This window comes from Monodon monoceros, unplaced genomic scaffold, assembly GCF_005190385.1.
Source record: "Monodon monoceros isolate NGI ecotype Baffin Bay Population unplaced genomic scaffold, NGI_Narwhal_1 Super_Scaffold_3, whole genome shotgun sequence".
NCBI lineage: Eukaryota > Metazoa > Chordata > Mammalia > Artiodactyla > Monodontidae > Monodon > Monodon monoceros.
Window position 1 is genome coordinate 41078481 of NW_021703780.1, and position 24837 is coordinate 41103317.

Consider the following 24837-nt stretch of genomic DNA (forward strand, 5'->3'; position numbering starts at 1 on the left):
AACCGCCTTCAAAACACGGATGTTTCATTCACAGTCTTTGCTTGGGCATCCGTTGTCTCCCGTCTGAGGTCTGCATAACTCATTACCGCTGCTCACTGCAGTCCTGGCCCCCTCCCCCAGCCCCTGTCTTCTTACCTGCCACGTCACCAGTGGGCCTCTTCTGCAGACAAACCTCCAAGGTCCTCATGGTGGTGGCCATACCTGTATTATGTTCTCGTCTCCGCGATTCATTTGCAGCCAAAGGGGAAGGCTGCATCCCCCAACCCCAATAGCAAAAGTACACATGCTCCGCAGCCTTCAGCACTGAGAAAAGCGTCTCCTCTCCCTGAAAGTCTGCAGCGTCTGATTTGCTCCAATCCCCTTGTTTTCCAAATTGAGACTCAGGATTGAAGGGACTTTCAGGGCTGTACAGCTGGTGTGATACAGTCGCTATGGCCAGCTCCCCCCCCCCCCCCCCCCCCCCCCCAGCTCTCCCCTTTCATGTATCTGCCAACTGAGCAGGAATCTGGACTATTGGGCTTCTCACCTCCATCAGAAGAACCTCAGTTATTTAGCCCCTCCTGGTTTACTCCTGTCATGAAAGCTTGACCTCAGTAGAGCCTTTATTGACCCTCCAGGATTTGCTAGTTGTGGGGGATACAGAGATTAAAGAGGGTTTAATCAGCAGCTTTGTGGGGAGACAGTGACTTTAGTACAGGTGTGGTGGGTGTGGTTGGAGCGGGCACTGCAGTTATCAGTGGTTACTGACCTAATCTGGCGACCTTTTGCTGAACCCGCATCACCGTCCTCAGCAGTGTCTCCACCCTGTGAGCCTCTCACGGCTGCAGGGGACTAGAGCCCTCACCTTTGGCCTCACTACCCCTTCCCATCCTCCAGCTGGTCCCCTCCCCCAGCCCCATCCCTTTGGGGTGTGTGTTAACAGAGACACCTCGAGGTGCCCCCTTGGGAGCACGAGCTTGGCGTCCAGTGGGTCCTGCTGGGTAAACCCCTGTTTATCTGTTGAATGAAGGCTGCTGGGTCTGATGCGGATCTTTCTCCTCTGCTGCTTTCTTGTCCCCTGAAGCTCATCACTGCTCCAGCGTCTGTCCTTCTCTAATGGAGTCAGAGAATATCCAGGTCTTCAGAAGTGAAGGTCATCCACGTGGTGCGGTTGTTTGTTCTTCCTCTCTGTGTTCCTGATGACATCAGTTTTCCCCTCAATCTGTGCACGATGCTCAGATACCTTCAAACGTGTTTACTGTGGTCTCTCTAGCCCACTGCAGGGCCTGGTCTACTAGGCAGCAGACACTTGGGAGTGAATGCTCTCAAGCCTCTCTAGGTTAAAAAGTTGAGTTTCATCCTGTCACCTCCTCTTAGAGTTCAGTCAGTCCTTCCGTGATCGCCAGATGACATTATCTCAGATACCTGCCCCTGCCCTTCCTTCTTTCTCGTATCCTGCTTTATTTTTTTCCCTAGCCCTTAGAACATTCATCACCCCCTGATTCCAGACTGTGTTCTTGCTTGCTTGTTCTTTGTCTCCTCAGCCAGAACTTAAGCTCCGTGCCAGCAGGGGGGGGTTTGTTTGTGGCTGAACCTAGGACAGTATCTGGGACACAGTGGGCATGCCTGTTGCCTGGATGAGTCCTTACGTGCTGTCACGGGGAGATAGCCCTGTTTCTTCGCCATCGTGATTGCCTGTCCCAGACCTGACTTGTACTGTGCACTGGTCTATTGGAATTAGTAAAGACACAGATGTTCAGAATTCAGTGGTCCTGTCCTGCCTATCTTTGTTCTCCATCTCTTCTATGCTGGACGCTTTTGTATTTTGGCTGTGCGTGAGGCTTGTGGGATCTTAGTTCCCCAACCAGGGTTTGAACCTGGGCCCCCGGCAGTGAAAGCACCAAATCCTAACCTCTGGACCACCAGGGAATTCCCTTGTGCTGGACACTTTTGACCACCTTGTCTGTTTGAAATAATCTTCATGCCTTGTAAACATAATTCCTGTGTAACGAGACTTCAACCTCTTCACCTGTGATCTGTTGAGAGGATATCCATCCCCACTTGGAATAAGTCCCTTTTGTCTTAAACCCACCGTGTTTCAGTTTAGGTCTGGCCCCCTGCACTGGCTTCTCTCCCCAGCAGTTCCATTTCTGGAGGCCGGGCCAGCCATTCTTCCTGGCTCACAGGTTCAGGGACTTACTCTCTTGTCTCCATCCATGCTATCACTAGGTCCTGTCATTTCTTCCTTGAGAATGCCACCTTTCCTCTGCGTCTCTCTCTCCCCCCGAGCTGGTTTCCCCTGGATCCCTGCTGTGCGTGGCTGGCTGTCCTCTGCAGAGGCTCTCGGGGCTGGTCTGGAAGGAGCAGGGGGCACGGCTGCTGGAATCAGTTTAGGTGCTGCTCCATCACTTTCATTCTTTCTTCAAGCCTCGGTTTCCTCACGTGTCACAGTAGCCCCTACTTTATAGGGTGGCTCTTGGGATTGAAGAGAGAATGCACCCAGAACACTTACAGTTAGGTCTGTGATGTCTAAGATCTTTCTGGATACTATGGCAAGATGCTTTTATTAGGAAACCATGTTTTTTTCCCATATAACAAATTTATAATATTTATACAGTTACTCAATTCTTTCAACAGAATATAATATTTTCTTGATTTTTGAGGAAACAATGTGTTTTAAACTAGAGTTTAAAGATCTTCCTGGGAATTTGCAAGTTAATTTTTAAAGCCAAAAGTAAATTTTTAATATTCTTTTAAATAATAATTAAAAAAATCATAGATTCTGTAACATCCAGATGACCTTCCAAATGAGGCATGTCATAAAGATTTCCTGCCAGCGTTAGGCTGCGCACCCCTTTGGTTGTCTGTAGCGAAGGGGAAAGGACAGATGTGGGCTTATCGCAGAAATTGTGTTTTGGAGTCAGACGAGGGCTGGAAGTTGATGAACAAAGGGTTCACGACAGTCCGTTAGAGAAGAGCGGTGGCTGGCTGGCTGAGGGGATTCCAGCCCCGTGGTGGTAGAGCCCCACAGAGTTGCCAGGAACTCGCTCCAGGTATTCTTGTACTTAACACACTGTGTGAGCAGTCGAGCACACGGAACAAAATTGCATCATTGTTATACGTCATGTTCAACGAAAGCTGAGCTCTCTTTTATTGGTTTTTATCCAATTTTTACATTGTCTCACCTTACAGTTTTATAAGGGCTAAAGCGTATGAAGCTTTAGATTTGGACAGACTTAAGTAGCATTATAATGAAAATAATTTAAGGCAAAGCCCAGGAGGAAGGGCATCCAAGAGAGCACTTGCCCCTGAGAGCCGTGACCTGCACATTTCTCAAGTTAGGGAAACTTAAGTTCTGCTTTCTCAGAGAGCCTGCTGCTGTTACACAGTTTAGCTCTTGGTTGTTTTCCTGTTCTGTTCCGTGTTAGTCCAGTGCCCCTCCCTCATCTCCTGTTCCCTCTCCCCCCCCACCCCCGCTTTACAGGTGAGGAAACTGAGGCCTGGGGAAGATGTCATTTGCCCCAGGTTGGTGGACGTTGGAGTGTCTTTGATTAACTTTGAGTATCTGCTACTTATTAATAATATTCTACTAGACGCCACTTTCTGAGATTTTACTGAGCTCCAAACATTGCATTAAGTTCTCTCTAGAAATTATTTCCCTTAAATGGAATCACCACTCACTTTAGCCCTTATATTTCCAGTTTTGCCTGTGTGGGCACCAAGACTTACTTAGGGAGTTGTTTCGGAGGCTCGTGTAAGGAACTGGGCCAAGGTCAGCTGTGGAGCCAGGGCGTGCCTCCAGCTCCGTGTCACTTGCCCCTGGGGATGGGGCCTGGCCCTGTGACAGCTCTGAGGCATCTCCCTCTTTGGGGAGCTGAGGGAAGACTTCAGAGGGGGTGACATTCACGTTAGAAGGAAGAAAAAACCTGTCGTGGTCGTCAAAGCCCATCCTTCCCAGGTGGCTCGAGCGAGGCTGCCCAAGTGGTCGTGGGACTGGAGAGGGGCCAGGCGGGATCTGGACGGTGTGTCAGGAGAGGCGCCGCACAGGTGGACCTGTCTTCTGGGAAGGTGGTCCTGGGAGGAGCAGAGGATGCTGTCAAGAGCTGCTGTGGTGGTCTGGGTGGGAGGAAACCACCTGGCACCTGTGGGGTGGGCAAGGTGGGATGGATCATGTCATCAAGGACGTTCAGGCCGGGGGTTTCCTGCCCTCTGGTCCAGCACCGTTTCTCCTCTTCCCCTTGCCGTGTTGTGCTGACCGCCTGAGGCCCTTCATCAGGGCTCGGGGGACACCAAGCACAAAGCATTTACCTCCTTGTTGTGAACAGATTTTCCTTGATTATGGGGCGTGTCAGCATTGAACTTGTAAATTGCTCACTAAGCTGTGTATGTAGGCATTGGCTTAGGGGAGAGATGGACAGCCAGAGGTGCTGGGGGTGGGAAGAGTTTGTTTGGTTTTTTTTTGGTTTCAGTTGAATTGGGTCATCAAGTTGATAAAATTGCAGCCATAGTAACACTGGAGATCCTGTGGGTTCTTTTTTCCCAAGTAACATGAGTATGTGCTATGTGTGTACTGGACCACGGACCTCAGTTTCCTCTGTCCTCTGCTGATGCTTTAAAACACTGATGCTTGGAGCCTTTTGATTTCCAGAGTCACTTGAAGTCAACTCGTTGCTGAAATGTTGCAAAAAATATTGCTCAATTCTTTGAGAAAAAGTAAAACTATTCACTTAATAAACCTTTCCTAGAGTTGAGAAAGTTGAGTCATGCTGGTAACGGCAAAATGAACCCATTTCCCCAGTCCCCCTCCCCTCTTCCCAGGGGCTTCCAGAGAGAAGGGTCCGCTTCGGCCCCTCTCACAGCTTCTGGAGCGTTATCCTCTCTGCCAAAAATTGCAGCTTCTGTAACTCTGATACTTGGGATTTCCTTAAAAAGGACCCTTTACGCAGGCTTGAAATCTGGGGGGTAAAGCATAGCTGATATTTACATAAGAGGGTCAGAAATAGCAGCGTAAACATTTCTCAGCAGTGATGACAAAGATCCCGACCATGGTCTCGCCGAGCCATGAACGGAAGCGTTGGGCTCTTCTGGGTGTGGATCCAGTGAGGCTGCAGGCTTCTCTCTGCTCACAGAAGTCTAAAGGAAGTTTGCCTATTTTAGGATTTTCCCCGGAACACGGGGCTAGATGTTTGTCCTCCACTTCATGGAATAGTTATGAGGGGCGATGAGATCATGGGCCAGATCTTAGTAAATGCACAGGAGAAACTGCTGGATGTCCATTTACTTTCTCTTGGGTATTATTTAGTGGACAGGGATGGTAATTTACTATTGCATGTGGTATTTTAGAAGATCTAATCGAGTGTGTGTGTGTGTGTGTGTGTGTGTGTATGTGTATGTGCCTGTAGTGTAAAATACTTTGAATTTCTAGAAGTAAGATGGAATACTAACTTTTTTTTTTTTTTTTTTTTTTGCTTATCACTGTTTGGAAGAATTTCCTTATCCAGGCTGTAACTTCTAGATTCCAGAGAATTTGACTCAGTTGGGAGACATTTGGCATTTCTGTTTCCGAGAACCGCAAGGCATGGATTTGTCGTGTGGTGGGTGGAAGGTGTTACACCTAATTGCAGTGTGTTCCAGACTGATTCCTGGATAGCGTGGCCTCCCATCCTGACCGCTCTGGTCACCTTTCTTTCCACAGTCCACACCCACTTCTGGGGGAGAGATAGTCAGAGGGACTATCAGCTGGCTTGTGGTGGACGTGGGGAGCTTGTCAGGTGAGCAGCTGTGAAGCCCGGAAAGGAGCTGCCAAACCTCTGAGGAGGTGACCTGGGCTCTGACTGCCTGACCTGATGTGGAAGATGCTGAGGCCTCTGAGGCTCATGCTGTTAGTGCAAGCTGCCTGAATTTGACTATGATGTGGCCTTGTTTTGTCTTGTTATTATGTGTTGGTTGCATAGAAGAATTCAAAGAATAAAAAATGTGACATTTTCCTTGATTCCCTCCAAGTGATATCAGACATGAACAGTTTTAGAACGTATCCTTATAGACTTTTCCTCTTCACATACCACCATATATTTATCATTGTTAAAAGGGAAAGAGGAGTCCTATATAAATTACTTCTATATAAGTTACTATATAAGTCGCGTCACCACTTGCTGTTTTGTACTTAACTCCGTATCCTGGATGTCTTCTGTGTCAGTATGTATAGATGTATGTTAACATCAGTGCTGGTGCTGTAGGTTCCCTTATATAGGATATGCCATGATTTATTTATTTCACCATTCTCCTATCGCTGGACATCTAAATTGTTCCAAATTTTTGCAGCGATGAACTACACTAGATTAAATGTTCTTGTTCATATTACTTTGTACACACATGCAAACGTTTCTTTGCATGGGTTCAAGGTGCATAATCCCAGGATGAAAGGGTACATACTTTACAAATTTCAGTAGATGTTGCTAGCTTGTCAAAGATGATTATTTTTTTTTTTTGCAGTACGCGGGCCTCTCACTGTTGTGGCCTGTCCCGTTGCCGAGCAACAGGCTCCGGATGCGCAGGCTCAGCGGCCACGGCTCACGGGCACAGCCGCTCCGCGGCATGCGGGATCCTCCCGGACCGGGGCACGAACCCGTGTCCCCTGCATTGGCAGGCAGACTCTCAACCACTGCGCCACCAGGGAAGCCCAAGATGATTATTTTTTAAATCTGAGTTGGGTGGAGGCCTAGTGATAGGAGACATCTACCCACCTTACAGCTAAAGAAGTGCAAGACGAGTGAGGTAAAGTGATGGATCAGAGCAAAATGAACATGTGGGCGGTCCTCTCCCACTCCTGGCTCCAGGTCCTGTGCTCTTTCGGGGGGCTGGAGAAATAGGTGGGGAGATGGGTTCTGTCATCTCTGCCCCCTCTCTCCTCGACTGGGGCTGTTTCCCAGAGACCTGGGAAGACCCTTGGGTGGGCTTCCGTCAATCCGATATTTGTTCCGGGTCTTTGGAAGACTGACATCTAATGCTTGCATTCAGGTGGCTTATGCTGTTTAGTCGGGCAGAGAGGTTGGCGTCACGGAATTCCTAATGTGGGTTGATTTGGTTTCTGGAGCGGGAGGGCAGGGCAGCGTGCAGGCTGTGGGGGGCCGGTCAGCCCCTCCCTCCATCCCTTCTACTGATGTGTTGCTTCTGGACTGGATCTCTTGCTTGTCAGGAAAGTGTGTAGCGTTGGTTAGGAGATCGACCCCTTAGCTGTGACATCTGGGACAAGTAACTCAGCCTCACTGGGCCTCAGTTTGCTCATCTGTACAAAGGTACTAATAGACCCCACCTCATGTGTGTGAAGAGTAAATGGGTTACTATGTGTGCTGGAAACAGTGTCTGTTACATAGACAGCACCCAATCAAATCTGCTGGCTGTTGTCATCGTTCTTGGCTGTTTTGTGAGAGAGGCTTCAAAGCCCTTCGTCCTGTCTTCTTCAAATCCTGTCTCAATTCTTGGCGGGAGAGATCTTTCTAAAACACAGATGTGATGGGTGACTTCCTGCTGCAGTGGCTCCTGGCCTGCAGGATACAGCCTGGCTCTTCTACCTTATCTCGCATCTCTTCCCTGCTTGAACCTTGCGTTTCAGCAGCACTTAGCTGCCCTTGGTTACCAGTCTTTTCATGCCTCAGAGTCTTCAATTTTGTGCTCGTGTCTCCTGGGAGTTCCTCTTTGTTGACTTCTTTGTCTGCCTCCCTGCTGGTCATCCCGTGGGACACAGCTCAGGCGATCACTTTCCTCTGAGAACACTTCCCTTCCCTCTTCTCTGGTTTCTGGGGACACCTGTGTCCTTACCGTTACCTCTTTGAAATGATCTCTGTCCCCCATCGAAGCCACAACACACCTTTTCTTCTTTGCTTTCCTGCTGCGTCACAGAGCAGACATTGAAGACATATTCGAGCAGCATTCTTGGGGACGTTTTCAGCCCTTTTGGCAAGTGGATTTAGAAATGGGTTGGGGGCAGACTGTAAGTTGAGCTTACCGATTACTCCATGAAGAGCCGGGCTCTCTGCCATCCTTGCTTGTATGGATGGCGTCATGGTGGTGGTAGCACTGGTCTTGCAGTTGGATAGCCCTGGGCTTGTGTCCGTGCTCTGACTGACACTAGCACTGACCTTGGGCAATTCACATAATCTCTCGAGCCTCAGTTTCCTTATTTGTCTTGAAGAGGTGGTGTTAGTGATGTTCAAGGTCTCTTTGAGTTCTGACCTCCCTGGATGCTAATTTTATGACATTTTATGACTCGATGCCACAGCGCTAACCTGAGGGGAGTGGTCCCCACTTGTGCACGTGACCCGTGAGGTTGCTCAGTGAGGTTTAGTAGAACCACAAGTCCAGGCTTAATCATTATAATCAAGGATTCGATAATAAGGAGAAGCTGTTCCAAACGCTTACCCTCCTGTGGTCAGTTGTTGATTCCCAGAACCAATTAAGGGAAAAAGATCAGCAGATTTTCTTTGGTTAAAACACACATACACACACACACAGACACACACACAGACACACACACACAGACACACACAGACAGACACAGACACACACACAGGCACACACACAGACACACACACATACAGACACACACAGACACAGACACACACAGACACAGACACACACACAGATACACACAGGCACACACACAGACACACACACACAGACACACACAGACACAGACACACACCCCAACAACCTCTGAACACTGAATTTTTTCCCCTGTGTCAGTTGCGTTCTCCCAGCTTTTAGGAGTGAGGTAGAATAGGCGCCTTGGCTGGGGCTTTTGGTCTCGTTTTTAAATGAACTCAAGCAGAGTCAGAGGCGCTTGTTTGAAGGTTCACTCTGGGTGGATCTGAGCACCCGGGAGACTGTATTTTGGGAAACCTAATTTGGGGACTGATGATTAAGGAATATCTATGAGTTAAAATCAGACTGAGGTGGCTTTTCGAGGAGTATGTTAGGATCAAAAGCTACAGCCTTCTACTCTTCTGCTGAAATTTGCTTTCCTGACTAGATGTTGGTGTCAGGCTTCCCAGGCAGTGTGATTCAGGAGTGGGGGTTTGGGGGGTCGATCTCTGCTGGGTCCTGGCGGATCCTCCCTCCCCCTTCCCCTATGCACCCTGCATCTTTATTATTTATTTATTTATTTATTGCGGTACGCGGGCCTCTCATTGTTGTGGCCTCTCCCGTTGCGGAGCACAGGCTCAGCGGCCATGGCTCACGGGCCCAGCTGCTCCACTGCATGTGGGATCTTCCCGGACTGGGGCACGAACCCGTGCCCCCTGCATCGGCAGGCGGACTCTCAACCACTGCGCCACCAGGGAAGCCCCCTGCATCTTTATTGAGTGCCGGCTGTGCTACAGGCATCCTTCTGTCTGGCAAGGTGGGTATCTTGCCTTGTCCTAACGGAGCTTCCATTCCAAGTAAGGGAGACTGCTGGTAAATGGGTAAGCAAATAAGAATTTCAGATAGCGATCAGAGCTATAAAGCAAACCAAATGGGGAAATGAGGTTGAGAGCCATGGAGAGGTTTCTGTTTTCCGCGAATACCTCTCCCAGGAGGTGACCCTTGCCCTGATGCGGTGAGGCAGCTGTGTGAACAGTGCAGAGCTCCTTGCAAAGGCTCGGGATGAGTTTGGGGTGTTTGTGGGCAGAACGAAGGTCAGTGTGGCTGGTATGACAGGGTGGGGGGTGGAAAATCAAGGTGAAGATGTTGGTGGGGTTAATGTATGTCGGAGCTCAGAGACCCCGGTGAGGAGTTTGTATTTCTTTTCACCAGTTGGAAGTATGGCAGATCATAAGCCTATAGATATCTGATTTGTGTTTTAGAAAGCTCACTCTGCTGGCAGGTGAGAGTTTAGTCTCGAGGGAGGAAGGGTTCACAGAGCAGAGAGACCTGGAGAGCTGATGGGCTCTTGGACCGGGGTGGTAGCAGTGAGTGATGAGATTTATCTTGGGGGTACAGTCAACAGAACCTGCTGATGTATTGGATGTACGTTTTTGGGTTTATCAACTGGGGTGCTGGCAGAGCCTTTACGGGGTTTGGGAGGACCAGGAAAGGGAGTATAGTGGCCTAGGACCTGGTAAGTCCTTGAGTTGGGGTGTGGTGAAGTGTTTATGAGACCCAGAACTTAGGGGTGGAAGCCTGGGTATCAGTAATTATAATAAAGACAGCAGACATTTTTTGAGCAATGTGCCCCGAGCTGTGCTTTGCCTAAACACTTCCCATGATGAACTCATTCAATCCTCACAACAAACATAAATAGCTTTATTATCCTCTTGAGGACACCAGACGCGGAGAGATGACTTAACTTGCTGAAGTCACACAGCTAGTACGAGCAGAGCTGGGGGTCACAGTGGGGCTGTCTGGTTCAAGAGCCAGTATTCCTAACCACTGGATCGTGTTTCCTCAAGGTCACATGCACAGAGACCACGTCTTTGGCACCAAAAGCCACCTGATGGGCCAGGAGTTGCGTCCACTCTGGGAAAGGGGACAGAGACACCTGTGCCCCCTGGGTTATTTTTGAATCGTTAAGAAAAAGAGCACTGAGCTGAAATATTTTAAAAATTAGGTCACCAAATATTAATGTGCTTATTCACGCTTAATCTTTCAAAGAAGATTAGTGGCACCCATTTTGGGGGGCTGGATTTTTTTTTACCTTCAGGAGAGAAAATGAGCGCTGGTTTTATCCTAGGAGTGTCTCCATTATAATTCTGCTGCCAGTAATTCAGCTATTATACTGTTGATCTCTGTTGTCAAAGCATGATATCAAGTGATTGGCTCATGAGGCAGTTACGAGTCTTGACTGTAAAGGTCAGACTCATAAAGAGGTTCTAATGTACTTTCTGGAAGTATACACATTCCAATACTGCTACACATGGACGCTAATAAGATTAGGTTAATAGAAGCTATGCGTCTTATAGGAGATGCACCTTACCTAGTGGCATGTGACAGTAATTCACCTACCTTGATTTGCGATAACTTGGTTCTAAAATGGCAAGAGGCGGTAGAGGAAAGTGTCACGTTCTCTCTGATAATGGTGGTGATTCACTGAAGTTACACAGAGGCCAAGAGAAAGCAAGCCCTACCCCCACTCTTCAACCTCACCCATGCCCACCCCTCTTTAGAAATTACTGTTCGAAAAGAAAATATCTCTCAAGATGTCTTTGTCAGGCAAGTAGAGCAGGGGGTAATTGCTTGTGAGGTGTAGTTCCTGTAGTCTTTAAAAATTTCTGTATTCTAAAATGTTTGATTTCGACATTCGGGTTTAGGTCCAAAGTAAGGTAACTTCTATGGTTTCAGCTCACTGGTCATTTCCCCTCATAGAGGGTTTCAGCCTTGAAGAAACAGGAGCGCCTTTGGAATATTCGTGTCTGCGAGTGACAAACATCTCAACCTAAGATGCCTTAAGTGACAGAGGCACTTAGGGCCCTCACGTGTCAGGAGGCCCAAAGGAAAGTTAGGGTTGGTTTAGCAGGTTGGCAGTGCCAGGCACTGAGGGGACTCCTGAGTGACCTGCAGTTCCTCGTATGGTGGCACCCGGGGATGGGCATATGCAGAGTCACGGGTGGACCCTGGACTCTTTTTCTGGCCTCTAGTGGGAGGCAGGGAGGCAGGGAAGGTGAGGGGTAGGAATACGGGGTGGGGATGGGTGTGGCTGCAGTGCTCCTGAAAGGTGGAGGCGCAGAGACGGTGCCACCTGCTGGCCCTTGCAGATGCCCTCCTTTTGTGACGTCTCTCTCGTTTAACCCTGTGTCTTCTGCCAGAAACACAGGGACTGTCTGCTGAGGGAAAGTCTCTGGCAGGATTGATTTCTGTTCCAAGGTATTCTTAAGAAAAAGAAAAGCTTGGACATGTTGATGTTTTCCCTAGGTTTCCTTCTCACTATGTGTGAGAGAAAATTTGTGAGAGAAGAAAAAATAAGTCAAGAAGATATTATAAAGATTGAATTTCCAGATATACTTATTTTCTAAGTTGTTAAATTCTAACATGCTAAGTACATTTTAGTACTTTCTGACCGTGGTCTTTGATGGTTAAATTTCTGTGACTCAGTGGTCTCGCGTCTTCCAGACCTCCGTGCCTGTCGGTTGCTGTGCGCTCTGCTCAGAAGCCTCTTCTCTAGGGCAGATATTGCCTCCTCTGAGAAGCCCTCCCAGCTCTGCAGCCATACCCATGACCCCATGTCCCTGCAACCTCCCCCCCCCCCCCCCCCCCGCCCCAGCCCCCCGCCACAGTCCCTCTTGACTCACCTCTCTCCTGCTGTTCCTCAGAGTTAGACTTAGCTGTACATCTGTTTGTTTCTCTCGGTTTGTCATCAGGGACTTGTTTTATGCATCTCTGTCTCAGGCAGTGGGGAACTCAGTGCTTTATTCACAGGAAATGTTCAAAAAATGTCTGTTGCATTGAAAGAAATTTTTTTATGGGGTAGCTGAGATACATAAACCCTCGGACATTTCCCTTTGGTGCCACAGTGTGGTGAGTTACTCCAAGGGGCCGGTGGTGCTGCAGTCCAGCCTCAGTCAAGTTCAGCCTGCGTCCGGTGTCCCTGGAGGGACCCGCCGACAGCCAGCGGGGCGTGTGGTGTGGCTTTGCTCTGCACTCGGGTGGGAGGCTGGGGCTGAGGCAGTGCATCCTGCCGGCGCAGGGTCCAGGGAGAACACAGCATTGGTCCTGCTCAGGCCTGTGTCTTTGCAGAGGCGTGCATGAGGAGTGAGATGGCCAGGCGGTGCAGAAGGTCTGCCCACGCACTGGACCGCCTGCCCTCGCCTTGCAAGAGCGGAGGGAAACCTCAGCTACGGTTTTGAAACCACCCAGTGGAGCTCTTTGCTGACCGCCTACCGGGTTTCAGACGCACAGCTAGGCACGTACACAGGATTTGCCTGGTCCTCAGGTCAGCCTTATGTGGGAGGGTTTTTAAAGGCCCCATTTCACAGATGAGAACACAGAAGCTGAGCCCTCGCCTGAGGTCACCCGCGTGGTAAACAACCTGGTGGGAAGTTCAGGTCCGGGGGCTCCAGAGGCCCAGCTTTTTCATGCCATGTTCTCATTTGGCAGAGCCAGGCTGGGGGCCCTGAGATCAACACGCAGCTCACGTGCGTTGAAAGGCCAGTGCATTTATTAGGTACTGGGCATGCAAAAGTGAGCAGGGGCATCCGACACCCGGGCACGTTGTGCCGAGCCCGTGGAGCTGGTGGCACAGGCTTCCTAGGGGTGGAGGGAGGGGTGTACAGCCCAGCCACATTTTAAAGGAGAGGGGTCAGGACAGCCGGAGCTCCGTTGTGAGTGGCTGTGAAAGCCAGGTTCAGGAGGCTGGTCCTTATTTTGTCGTGGACGCGTGTCGTCAGTGGAATTTCAGTAAGCCCCGGGGCTCTGATCAGACTTGTGTGGAGACAGCTCAGCCTGTTGGCAGCTTGTGCGCGGATTTTCAGGGGAGCGGGACAGGGGCAGGGTTTGGTGACTGACTGGCTTGGAGGGTCTGGGCTCAAGGATAATGGCTGAGTTTTCAGCTTGAGGAACTGGGTACCACCCTCAGAATTGGAGGACCGAGGGGAAGGGTGCGTGTGGTTAATAAAAGATCAGGGCTGGGGGCTTCAGTATTCTCAGTGGAGGACGGGGTGGGGCACCTGCAAGGTGAGGCAGGAGGGGGCGGGGGGGGCTCAGGGCATTCCTGGGTGGGTGTGAATTCCCGGGGGTGCCTTTGGCCTTCGTGCGTTGTTCTGTTTTCCTCCGGAAGGCTCAGCTCTACTGGCCTGGGATAGAGGAGGATGGGGTGTAGGTGCCCAGTCTGCCTGCGGGGGCGGCCGGCAGGATGAGAGGGTGTGAGGCTCCTGAGGTTTCTGACGCGTAAGGTTTGGGATGCTGTTTCGTTGGGGAGAGGGGGAGGTTCCCGCAAGGGGAGAGGGTCGAGGAGAAGCAGAGGTGGAGGTCGTGGGAGAGGTCGTGGCAGGTCTGGAATATTGGAGTCGAGGTGAGTGACAGGAAGCAGCTGGAGTGGGGTCAGCGTTCCAGGGTGTGACCAGGTGAGGATAGTGACGCCCAGGGTGTGGCGGTCACTAGCCTCAAGGAAGCCGGGGGCTGCGAGGCTCGCCTGTCTCAGGATCAGCTGTGCAGTGACAGGTGGGGGGCGTGGGATGGGGAGGTCCAGCCTGAGACAGGCCCGTGGGCAGGAGGCGCCCACGCCCCATCTGGAGGGGGTGCTCCCACCTGACCAACCCAAGGTGGGGATGAGGGCCTCCTGCTACTGCATAACTCAGTGCTTTGTTTTTCTTTTGCTGGAAAACAAGATTTTCTATGTGAAGTCCCCTGATTTCTAATTGTTGACATCTTATTAAACAATTTAAAAACCACACCATGTATCAAGTGCACGGGTTGGGTTTGGCTGGGCTCCTGTCGTCCCCTCTGCTCTACAGACCCTAGGACTTTGCAGGGGTTCGGGGGGGGGTGACTGGGAACTGGAGCCCACTGTCTCGGTAGCTCCACGCCTTCCTGGGCATGCCTTCTGTTTGGAGGATGGAGGTTTTAAAGATAAAGACCTAACTAGCTAATTAGTTTCCCAGTGGGAGCTAATAGGGGGGTGATAGTAATCTGAAGCCTTTGGCTCAAGTGAACCGCAGATCCTGATAAAAATGTGTGAGCAGTCCCGCTCCTTTCCTCTGGACAGAGTGTCCCTCTTTGGCAATCCTGTTTCTTTTTCCTTTTTTCTAGTTTGCTTCTTGACTTGTCCTTCCTCTTTTGCTTCCTTACAGCATTTTCTTTCCTTACCCTTTTGCCCATCTCTTCTTTCCATATTTACTTTCTCCCCAGTTCATTTTCTCACAGAGTTCGGCTCAAGTTAGTTGGCTAAAGCAATGTGTAGATCAATTTTTGGGGGTGTTGATTCAGTAAGCTTTTATGTTCTATTTTCTTAGTTCTCAAACTTGGCGAATGAGCTGTAACGTAGGCACACGTGCATCCGAAGGCATGGTTTGCCCTTCAGATTAATCACCCTGCCGGGTTTTACTCAAATTTCAAAAACACTCTTTATCCTCAGGCCACCCACACATACCTTTGACCATCCCTGGAGTTTGCAGGTCTTTGTTCCTTTGAAGGGACATTTGATGTTTGGGACAGGCTGGGGCTAAGTCTAGAGAATAAGGTTATGGATCTGTCCGGGAAATACCGTAGTTCCCTGAAGCACTGACCCGGGTTTTCTGTCTTGCTGGGTGGAGGGAGGGGCCCCAAGGTGGCTCCAGTGGGGAAGTGCCCAGATGTTGGAGCAGCGGCGCCTGCCTGGGGTCTGTGCCACTTCTCTATCCCGTTTTCAGCCTGGCTGTAAAGGCTTTGAGTCCAGACACACTGTATTTGTGAAGTGATGAACCGTTAAATTTTCCATCTTCCAAAGACATTTCACTTAGACCTGGAGTTAGGTAACGAAGGTATGATTTCTCTTGGCCTTTGAAATACTGCAGTGGACTCCGAGACCTGTGTTACTGTCTTCGTGGGCCTTTTGGGCTCTAGGCTCTAGGTTGGGAGCCCCTGGGGTCTGGGCTCCCTCAGTGGGGACTGTAAAGAATGACGTGCATGTGGCCACACGCCGGCGCGGCTGGTTGGTGACCAGCATGCGCACGAAGCAGGTTTCCGGCTGCGCTGCCTCCTCTGGCTGCTGGTGGGCAGGCACCACAGGGGTTCAGACTTGGTTCTTTATCAGAAGCACCTGCGGAGTTCTTTGGAAACCTATGGATTCCGGAGCTGCATTTCCAGAGATTCTGATGCATTATGTGCCCCGGGGAGGGTGCGCCCCAGGTGAGTGGTGCTGGGGGTCCCGCAGCCACACCCTGAGAACCATGGGCTTGGTGGGCTTTGGTTCGAATGGGTCAGGTTCCTGCTCTGCCTCCTCTGTACTGATTCCGTGGTCTGGCCGAGTTACTTCACCATCTTTGAGCCTCGTTCTCTCGTCCTTATTGTTTGTTTTTGTTTTGTTTAACTTTTTTTAAACATCTTTATTGGAATATAATTGCTTTACAATGGTGTGTTAGTTTCTGCTTTATAATAAAGTGAATCAGCTATACATATACATACATCCCCACATCTCCTCCCTCTTGCGTCTCCCTCCCACCCTCCCTATCCCACCCCTCTAGGTGGTCACGAAGCACCGAGCTGATCTCCCTGTGCTATGCAGCTGCTTCCCACTAGCTATGTTTTACATTTGGTAGTGTATATATGTCCATGCCACTCTCTCTCATCCTTTAAGTGAGGCTGGTGATGCCATCCGGGGAGGGCGTTGTGAGGAGCGCAGTCCGTATACACAGGGCACCTGCTCTGCTTGGCATGTGCTATGGTGCTCATCACCTAGGGTTGGAAGTCAAGGGTCTTCATCATACTCTGAACTTCTGGTGTATTTGTCAGCGGGAGTGGTTAGCTGCTTTCTCCTCTGGCCTAGAGTCCCTTCCTCTGTGGGGCCCATGGATGATGGGCCCCCTGTCCTGTTGTCCCTGGTGTTTGTGGCTCAGCCTATAGGTCCAGGTGTGCCATGGGGCCCTTAGTGGCCACAACTTGAGATGTGCCCTTCTCTCGTTTTCTATTCTGCTCTCCCACTGGGCCCTTCCTCTCGCGTGCTTGCACATGTGCACACACGCGTGTACACACACACATGCACGCACAGCTGAGCTGGTCCCAAGGAGCTGTATTTGAGGCCTGGCTCAGGCCCAGTCCTCTCCCCCCCAGGTCCCTGAAACATGGTGACAGTTGTCTGTGGGCCTGGCCTGCCAGGGGGACTCTGCAGCCTGTCAGAGCTGGCTTCTGCCTGCTGGGCCTGCAGGGAACTCAGGCTCCAGTTTTCAGGGACAGACCTGGGTTCTCTTCTCCCTCCCCTGCGTCCACAGGCTAGTGAAGCAGGCTCAACGCACAGACAGCTGTCTCCGTGAAACTTCGTCTCAGCCAACGTGACCTTGATCTTCCTGGAAGACAGGCCAGCTTTTACAAAATGTTTTGTTTTTATTGGTTTTTAATGCTAGCTCCAAAAAAGAATGCCTTGGTTTTGCCTCAGGGTTCTGTCAAAACAAAACCCTTCCCATATCCAGGATAGAAGCAGGTTTGCCGAGGACCCGAGCACGTTGCTGTTGAGTTTCCATCTCCCCTTTGTGACTTTTGAATAACTCCGCATTCTTTTCTCGCTAATCATTTAAAATCTTAACTGAAAGTTTGGCTTTCCTAACGTGAGCAGTTTTGGCAAATGCATGAAGGTGTGTCTGATGTAATTCCAGTCTCAGAAGCAGTTTTTAAGGAAAAGAGGCTTTAATCTTCAGTGCCTTTGTCACTGGGCTCTTCACTAGATATTTTGAAGGTATAAATTACGGTGAGCACAGCACCAAAGGCACATTTTGGTTTCTCGTTTGGTATATTTCCTTATTCTTGGCTTGCTAATTATATTCGGTATAATTTAGGCTTGGACTACAAAATAGATGTTGGGTCTGTGCTCTCTGATTGTTATATACTAATACTTCTGCGTTCATTACCTGATGGACTCTCCAAATGTATTTTAGGAATTGAACCCCTTCGTCTGTCTCCCAACAGGCTCTTGAATCTTAAGCAAAAGAAACACGTGGGGAGAGAGAAATCATGGAGGTGGAAATTCTAAGTGCCTGGCGCCTAGAGAAGTCAGTCAGAAGCCTTTTTTTGTGTTCATTTTGAGTTACCAGAATCAAAATAGAGCTAAATTTGTAGTCAATGGTTTTGAATATAGCTTATTTCCACAGAATATTTAAATAGTATGTTAAAGCTCCTTATTCAAGATTTTAATAATTTTCTAGTGTTCTTTGTAAACTAAGTATTTCTTTGAAAGTCAGCTCATGGGGACTAAAGGGAAGGGCGATGGATGTGTACCAGCCCTTCTTTGCTGTTCTTTCTGATTCACGCATCTTGTGAATGCTTTCCTAGGTGCCAAACAATCTGAAACAGTGTGAGGGCTCCCGAAAAACCCAGCTCTCTTCCTCTTTACAAACATTTCGTCACATTAGTTTCATGGTAAGACAGAGAAGATAGCCAGAATTTTAATTAGTGCTTCAACTTTTAAGCTAAAAAAAGTTCAGCTGGGTTGATAGTTTTGATGCTGCCAATTGATTTTGGGGGGTAGTATTTTCTTCCCTGCCTCTGATTGCAGAAGTGATACTAATGCCCATTTTGGGAACCTTGACAAACGCAGAAATGTTTAACGAGGCGGAAGAAAGTCCCCCATAATCGCACCTAAGATTCGAGTCCCTGACTTCAGTGAGAGGTGGTGATTGTCTAGAGCTCCACTGCAGGGCATCCAGCCAGCTCCCCAAGGAGCCCAGGGGCGCATCCTTCACCCTCCAGCATCCTGGCTGCCACCCGGCATTGTGGATGTCTTTCTCTCTACTGGACTCGGAGCTCCTTGAGGGAAGGGCTGCCTTAGTTTTTTTTTTTTTTTTTTTTTTTTTTTTTGCGGTACGCGGGCCTCTCACTGTTGTGGCCTCTCCCCTTGCGGAGCACAGGCTCCGGACGCGCAGGCTCAGCGGCCATGGCTCACGGGCCCAGCCGCTCCTCGGCTTGTGGGATCCTCCCGGACCGGGGCATGAACCCGTGTCCCCTGCATCGGCAGACGGACTCTCAACCACTGCGCCACCAGGGAAGCCCATGCCTTAGTTTTTGTATCCCTAGAATCTAGAGTAATGGAGGCACTCAAAAATGGTAAAGTTGAAATGAAATTCCATGCATTTTAAGCTCACACCATTGAATTACACACGGCCAGTGCTCTTTTTGGAATGTCTAGAGATATTTTAGAGAGCATTTTACATTTTGAATATGTAGTGTATGGACGTGGTAAAACATTAAGACAGCACCAAAAATGTGTATAGCGAAAAGCAAAAAGCAGTGCCCCTTCCTGAGTCCCAGGCCTGCACTTCCCTTCAGAGGAGAAAGCCACTCTTTTATTACCTTGTATCTTTCTAGAGGTAGTCTGTGCATATACAAACGCCAATGCCAATTACCTTCTAAGCAACCTGCCTTTGGGATGCAGGGCAGGGGTGGACATGTGAGTGATAGGGCCCTTCTGGAAGCTGTTCCTGCACTATCGATGAAAATTGGAAGCCCAGCCCAACAATTCCAGCTCTGACATTCTGTTTGAAAAATAGAAATACCAGCGTGTCAAGATGGAGATTGAAGAATTTTTATTAATGCATTTCTGTGGTGGCCAAAAAAAGGGAAAAGGAAAAGGAAATAAAGTGAATGCTTGTCAAGGAAATGATTGTGAACGAATTGTGATGCACACACAGCATGGCTACGCTGCCGTCCTTGCAAAGATGAGGCAGCGCTTTATTAAGTAGTTGTTATGGAGGGACTTTCTTGATATAGTTTTATCTAAGAAAAGAAAGATGCAGAGAAGATCGTACAATATCTCCTTTTTACAAAATAATGAGAAACTCTGCATGTGGCTGTGTGTTTGTATGTTTACGTGTGATGTTACGAGCGTGAAGAAAGATGGGGGAGGGGCGAGTCAAGTCAAAAAACGCTTTCTAAATTAAATTTCTTTTTCTTCGTTTTCTTAAAATATGCCCTGAATCTTTCCTGGAATAGAAGGCGTCCTGGTCATTGAAGTGATCTGCCAAATCTCCTTCCTTTCACTTCTAGGAAATGGCCTTGGGTACTTAAATCCTCACGTAATCTCATTTCACGAGTGCTTTTATCGTTTGGGGTCCGAGTCACCAGGGAGCCCAGGGAGCAGAGCCCAGGGACACCCATGGAGTGCTAACTGCCCTGGCACCGCAGGTGGCGGGTCCTGCCCTGTGCTGGAGATGCTCAGAGCCTGCATGAAAGCTCTGTGGGACCAGAAAAAAGAATTGCTGAGGCTGTGGAAGAGCCAGAGATAATTGAGGGTCCGATGGTCACTGGAGGGTCTTGCCAGAAAGGTGAGTTAAGTGGCATAGTGACCCGATGGTGAAGGCAACAGATGGAAAGGCGTCGGGGAGAAAAAGGGGGTTTGGGGGTCTCCGCTGGGTTTGTATCTCAACACATCCCTTTGTGGCCTTTCACATTTATCTTGTTAGCCTTGCCTGGATTTATGCTTGGGGCAGGTAGAGCTGGGAAGAGTGGGAGGTGTAGGTGTCGTTCAGGGGAGCCTTGGAAAGTGCTTGAAGACGTCGTGTCCCTCCCCCGCCCTCACAGAAGTGCCTACATGCTTCCTGAATGACTGTGTATTAAGTCCTGGGAAAAAGTCTAAATTGCTATTAGCGGGACCCTAAATTATTGAGTCTTTCGTTGAGGAGGTACCTTATCTGCTCAGACATCTGTAAAGGAGTCTAGAACCTCCACTCTGGACCAAAGCAGTGTAAATGTCAGATGGAAGGGATGCAGGCAGCGGGGGCTCTGCCTGTGTGTGAAGGGATGTATACCAGCATCCTCTCTGCCGTGATTCTCCCCTATCCCCCTTCTATAGAATCTGGTCTTCGATTTAAACTTTCTAGTTCCTTTATTTTGCCTCGTTATGCTCCTAGAGGAGATATTACATTTCACCAGAGACTCTTTTTAAAACACGGTGCCCCAAGTGAGATTTACCAGCCAGCGCAGAGAAGGGCTGCTTTCTTCGTTCTGAGCATAACATGCTCATAAATGCAGTCTGAGAGCATATCAGTGCATTCCTAACTATTGAATTCGTATTGTGTTTATTTTTTTAAACGTTTTTTAAAAAATATTTATTTTTAAATTTTATTTATTCTGGCTGCGTTGGGTCTTAGTTGCGGCACGCAGGATCTTCATTGCGGCATGCGGGATCTTTTTAGTTGCGGATGCATGCGATATCTAGTTCCCCGACCAGGGGTAGAACCCGAGCCCCCTGCACTGGGAGCGCGGAGTCTTACTCACTGGACCACGAGGGAAGTCCCTAGTATTGTGTTTATGGCTTAGTTAATATGTACAGTTTGGGTTATAAAATGCTTGGTTAACACCATCCCCAAGTCTTGCTCATGCATGTTGCTTCTTTCAGGCTGAGTCTCCATAATTCTGTATAGGATTTTAGTTTTTATGGATCCGAATGCAAGACTTCACATTTCTTGGGGCTAAATTTAATCTCATTAGATTAGCACATTAGCTCTACTGTAGCTGCCTTTCGAGAGATCTTTTTTCCACCGGATTTTCTAACAACTTACCAGCTAGTTTCAGGGACCCTGAAAATGAAAGAAAAATGTGTCATCAAATGGAAAGAAGGTGGAGCTGGGGGCTGAACTTAGATTTCAGCTGTTTGCTGGTTGTCTGACCTTCGGCAGATTACTCAGGCCTGTGAACTTCCATCCTGTACGCTACCCTTGGTGTGAAATGGAAACCTCTGTCTCTCCCAGGCTTGTTATAAATAAGGGTGTGGTGAGTCCACGCACGGCAAGCATCTAAAATGGAGCTTTGCACATCGTAGGCTCCCTGTGGAGGAGCATCAGTGTCTTATACTCATTCGTTACAGCACTGAGCGGTGTGAAGCCTGACTGGTGCCCCGTGGTCACTCCTGCAGTTGGATGACATGCCCACCGGCCAGCGATCTCTGAGTTGACCTAGATTGTTCCACCAGTTTCCAATCCCCCCCGTTTTCTCTTCAGCTCATCCCTCCATTGGTCCAGGGCACCCTAAGAGGTGTTCCCACATACCTTGGTGAATTCCAGATGCTCTATTTAGAGACATAGGAGATGATTCAGGATGCAGTATTACAGGAAAAAGGCAAGATGTTGGAGTGTACAAATCACAGTTTGATGAAACAAAAAATTTCAAAGTGGAATAGGTATGACCAGGGGAGAGAAGCATGAGGCAACACACTCAACATCACACTGATGTTACGGGCACGTCGGCTGTGTTTCCATATCCAGGGTGGCGGCCACACAGAGCAGCTCCTTAAAGGGCTTGTTGGCTCCTTTGCTCTTTCTTCAGGTGCCAGAACTTGTTTTCTCTCTGCTGTTCAGGGAGCACTTGGGCATCTGTCACCAGCACCAAGCTTTCTTTGAACAACTGAAAGAAAAATGATTTTTTTCCTTCCTCTGTGCCTGTTGTAACCTGCAGAGTGGAGCCCTCACTGCAGAAGGTCATTTGTGTCACCGTCCCCTGGGTCCCCGTGTGTCTGCCGCGGGCCCTGGGTAACCAGCCTCACTGGCATCTGCTTTTCCTCTGCGGAAGGAGCTGGGCATGACTGTTCTGGGGCCCGCTGCAGGCACTTTTCCTTCATGGGCCCCTTCCTTCATAAAAATATTACCAGCTATACTTTATGAGTGTGATATATAATCTTATATTCATTTTCTTTCTTTTGATCTTAAATGAATATATTTTTGAGCCCCTCAGAGTATCCTGGGCCCTCGGCACCGGGCCTCCTAGGTTGAAAGGCTCAGGAGTGCCCCCTCCACCCTGAGTGCCACGCGGTTTCTGGTGGCTGTGCCTGTCCATTTCGTATCCTCATTTACTCTGAGAATACTGGGCGGTCCCGATGACCATCTGAGAAGTCACCACTTGCGTTTCCCATCTTCATTTTCTCTCTCTGCTCTTTTCTAGGTTGTCGGGCCCTGGCTGCCTTTCTCAGATTTTGTGCAGACCTCTGTGCTATTAAAGACGGCTGTAAAGGGGACATTTTTTTCAGTAGCTGTTCTGGCCCATTGAGAGGCTGACTTTGGGAAGACTCTAAGGTTAATGCTTTGCCTTCTAATGCTAGGCTTTTAAAACCTTAAAAAAAATTTCTTTTCAATGTTGTGAGACCATTCTGTTCTTTTCCTTTTTGAGTGGAGCGTGTCAAACATATTTAGGTTTTTGTCAATAATTATTTTGAACTAAAACTCGTGAAAGAAAATATAATCACTGCACTTGTCATGGATTGAGAGACCGTTTGCTCTTGGTTCTTAACCCAGCTGTATATTTCTAGGTCCTGTTAGGAACAGTGCATCCACCGTTCAAGTGTCAGATGGCTGGTGAGGGGTACGGCTCCTTGACAAGAAGAACATAGCAATTGAGGGAGGAAAATTGCAGAGGAGTTGGGAAAGACACAGCAGCAGCAAAGACTCAGACACCAGTGAGAGAGCAGGGAATGTGGTTTAAACTTGCTTGTTGAGTGTCCAAACAAATGGGCGACACTAAAATAAAGGCCTGCAAAAAGCTAGAGCCAGTACCCTTGAATGAAGTCCACCCTCGGACTGGACAAGGTCAGGGAGAAATAGGACGAGGCTTGTTCTGTGTCTTGCTGTGGCCTAATCAGGAAGGTGGCTTTGGCATTTTGAGAGCCAGAAACACTGTTGGCATCTCCATTGTGCTCTCAGGTAAGCGACCTGGAGCAGTGAAAGCGTGTCCTCCTGAAGGCGCTGGGGAGGGCGAGCGGCCGGCCAGCGCTCGGGTGGTTGCTGGGCAGCATCCAGGTCCTGCCGGGCTTGTGGACGGAGGAGCGGTTGGTTCAGTTTTCTGTGGTTCACTCAGGATTAGTAGACAAATGGCCACCTGGCCAAGTACCAAAATCTCATTGACTAGAACTAAATGCCCTTTCGCTTCTTGTTTGCATCCTAGGTCCTAGTGGAATGTGCTTCTTTATAATGGGCGGGAAGAATGGCTACACAAGGAATTCATTCTCTCTTCTTCTTGTTCTTGTTCTTGTCCTTGCAGACGTGTAATCCATGTGGGTATTCTCGGGAGACATGAGTGTGTTCTCGGCAGTGGGGAAGGTTGAGCCCAGTTTAGGTGGGAGCCTCTGGGCACTGGAAAGGGCTTGAGCAGGTGCGGTTGTGTGAGGTACTTTCTGGCTTCTCCAGCTCAACCATCACCAGTATAAGGATGGTGACTGGATGCCAGGATGCATCTCCCAAGGTCAGATTCCGAATTCTCCGTGCCTGTGACCCTTGGGGTTATCACGCCAGCCTTAAGGCTGTGGCCCACCTCACCTGGACCTGCTATTCTGTACTAGGGAAGGACCGTAGTATTCCATTACACATTAATCACTAAAGGGATGTTGCCTATAAACTTAAATTCTACATAATGGCCCATGTCTGGGAACCCTGCCTCCCAGGTAATGAGCGTCAAGCTAAAATACCTTTGTTTAGCTCACAGGAAACGTCCTGACCAGGCCCACCTGTGAATGAAGGACTGCAGGAAGGGAGGAATTAACACATCCCCTCTGGAGACTGACCAGAACCAGGAAATGCTTGACTTGACCCCCTCCCTTTTAAGTATAAAAGAAGCCTGAATTCTGACTCAGGCAAGATGGTTCTTTGGGACACGAGTCCACCATCTTCTCGGTCTGCTGGCTTTCCGAATAAAGTCACCATTCCTTGCCCCAACACCTCATCTCTCGATTTATTGGCCTGTTTTGTGGCAAGCAGTGCGAGCTTGGACTCAGTAGCAATTCCCACTCATAATGCTATTTTCATCTATGAGGTCAGATCTTTGGATTTCAAAACAGAACAGAAACCTCCTATTAGCATGGAAAGTATTGATAGGAATCAATTAAAATTCCGTATTTTAAAAGTTCTTTGTAACTCCTGAGGGAGGACACGATCCTTTCTTGAAGAACTTAGTATATTGACGCCCGCGTCCTTGTGAAGAAGCCAAGTTGGTGATTCTGTCTTGCCAAACTCTTTCTTTTCTCCTTCCTTCCGATACCTGTGAAAAGTCGTGCTATGTTTTTGCCACCTGACTTGGTCAGTGCTTCCTTAGTTTTCTTCTCATTCACCAGGGGCTGTGACATCACATTCTGACTTGAATTTTGGATGCTGAATTCTGACCCCAGATAACGAGACATTGCTTTGCTGCCTCTTGCAGACACTGTACTTGGTGCTAGCTAATTACAGGCCAAAGCGCGTGTCACAGGCTGTTATCTAAGAACCTGGGTAGATTTTGAGTGGGAGA

At 49.0% G+C, this 24837-nt stretch overlaps 1 protein-coding gene across 1 annotated transcript in view; it reads left to right on the forward strand.

Annotated features, from left to right (window-relative positions):
- The window catches only part of LRRC1 (leucine rich repeat containing 1), a 126638-nt gene that overhangs the window by 2473 nt on the left and 99328 nt on the right, over positions 1-24837 (forward strand). The gene's annotated exons all lie outside the window — the stretch shown is intronic.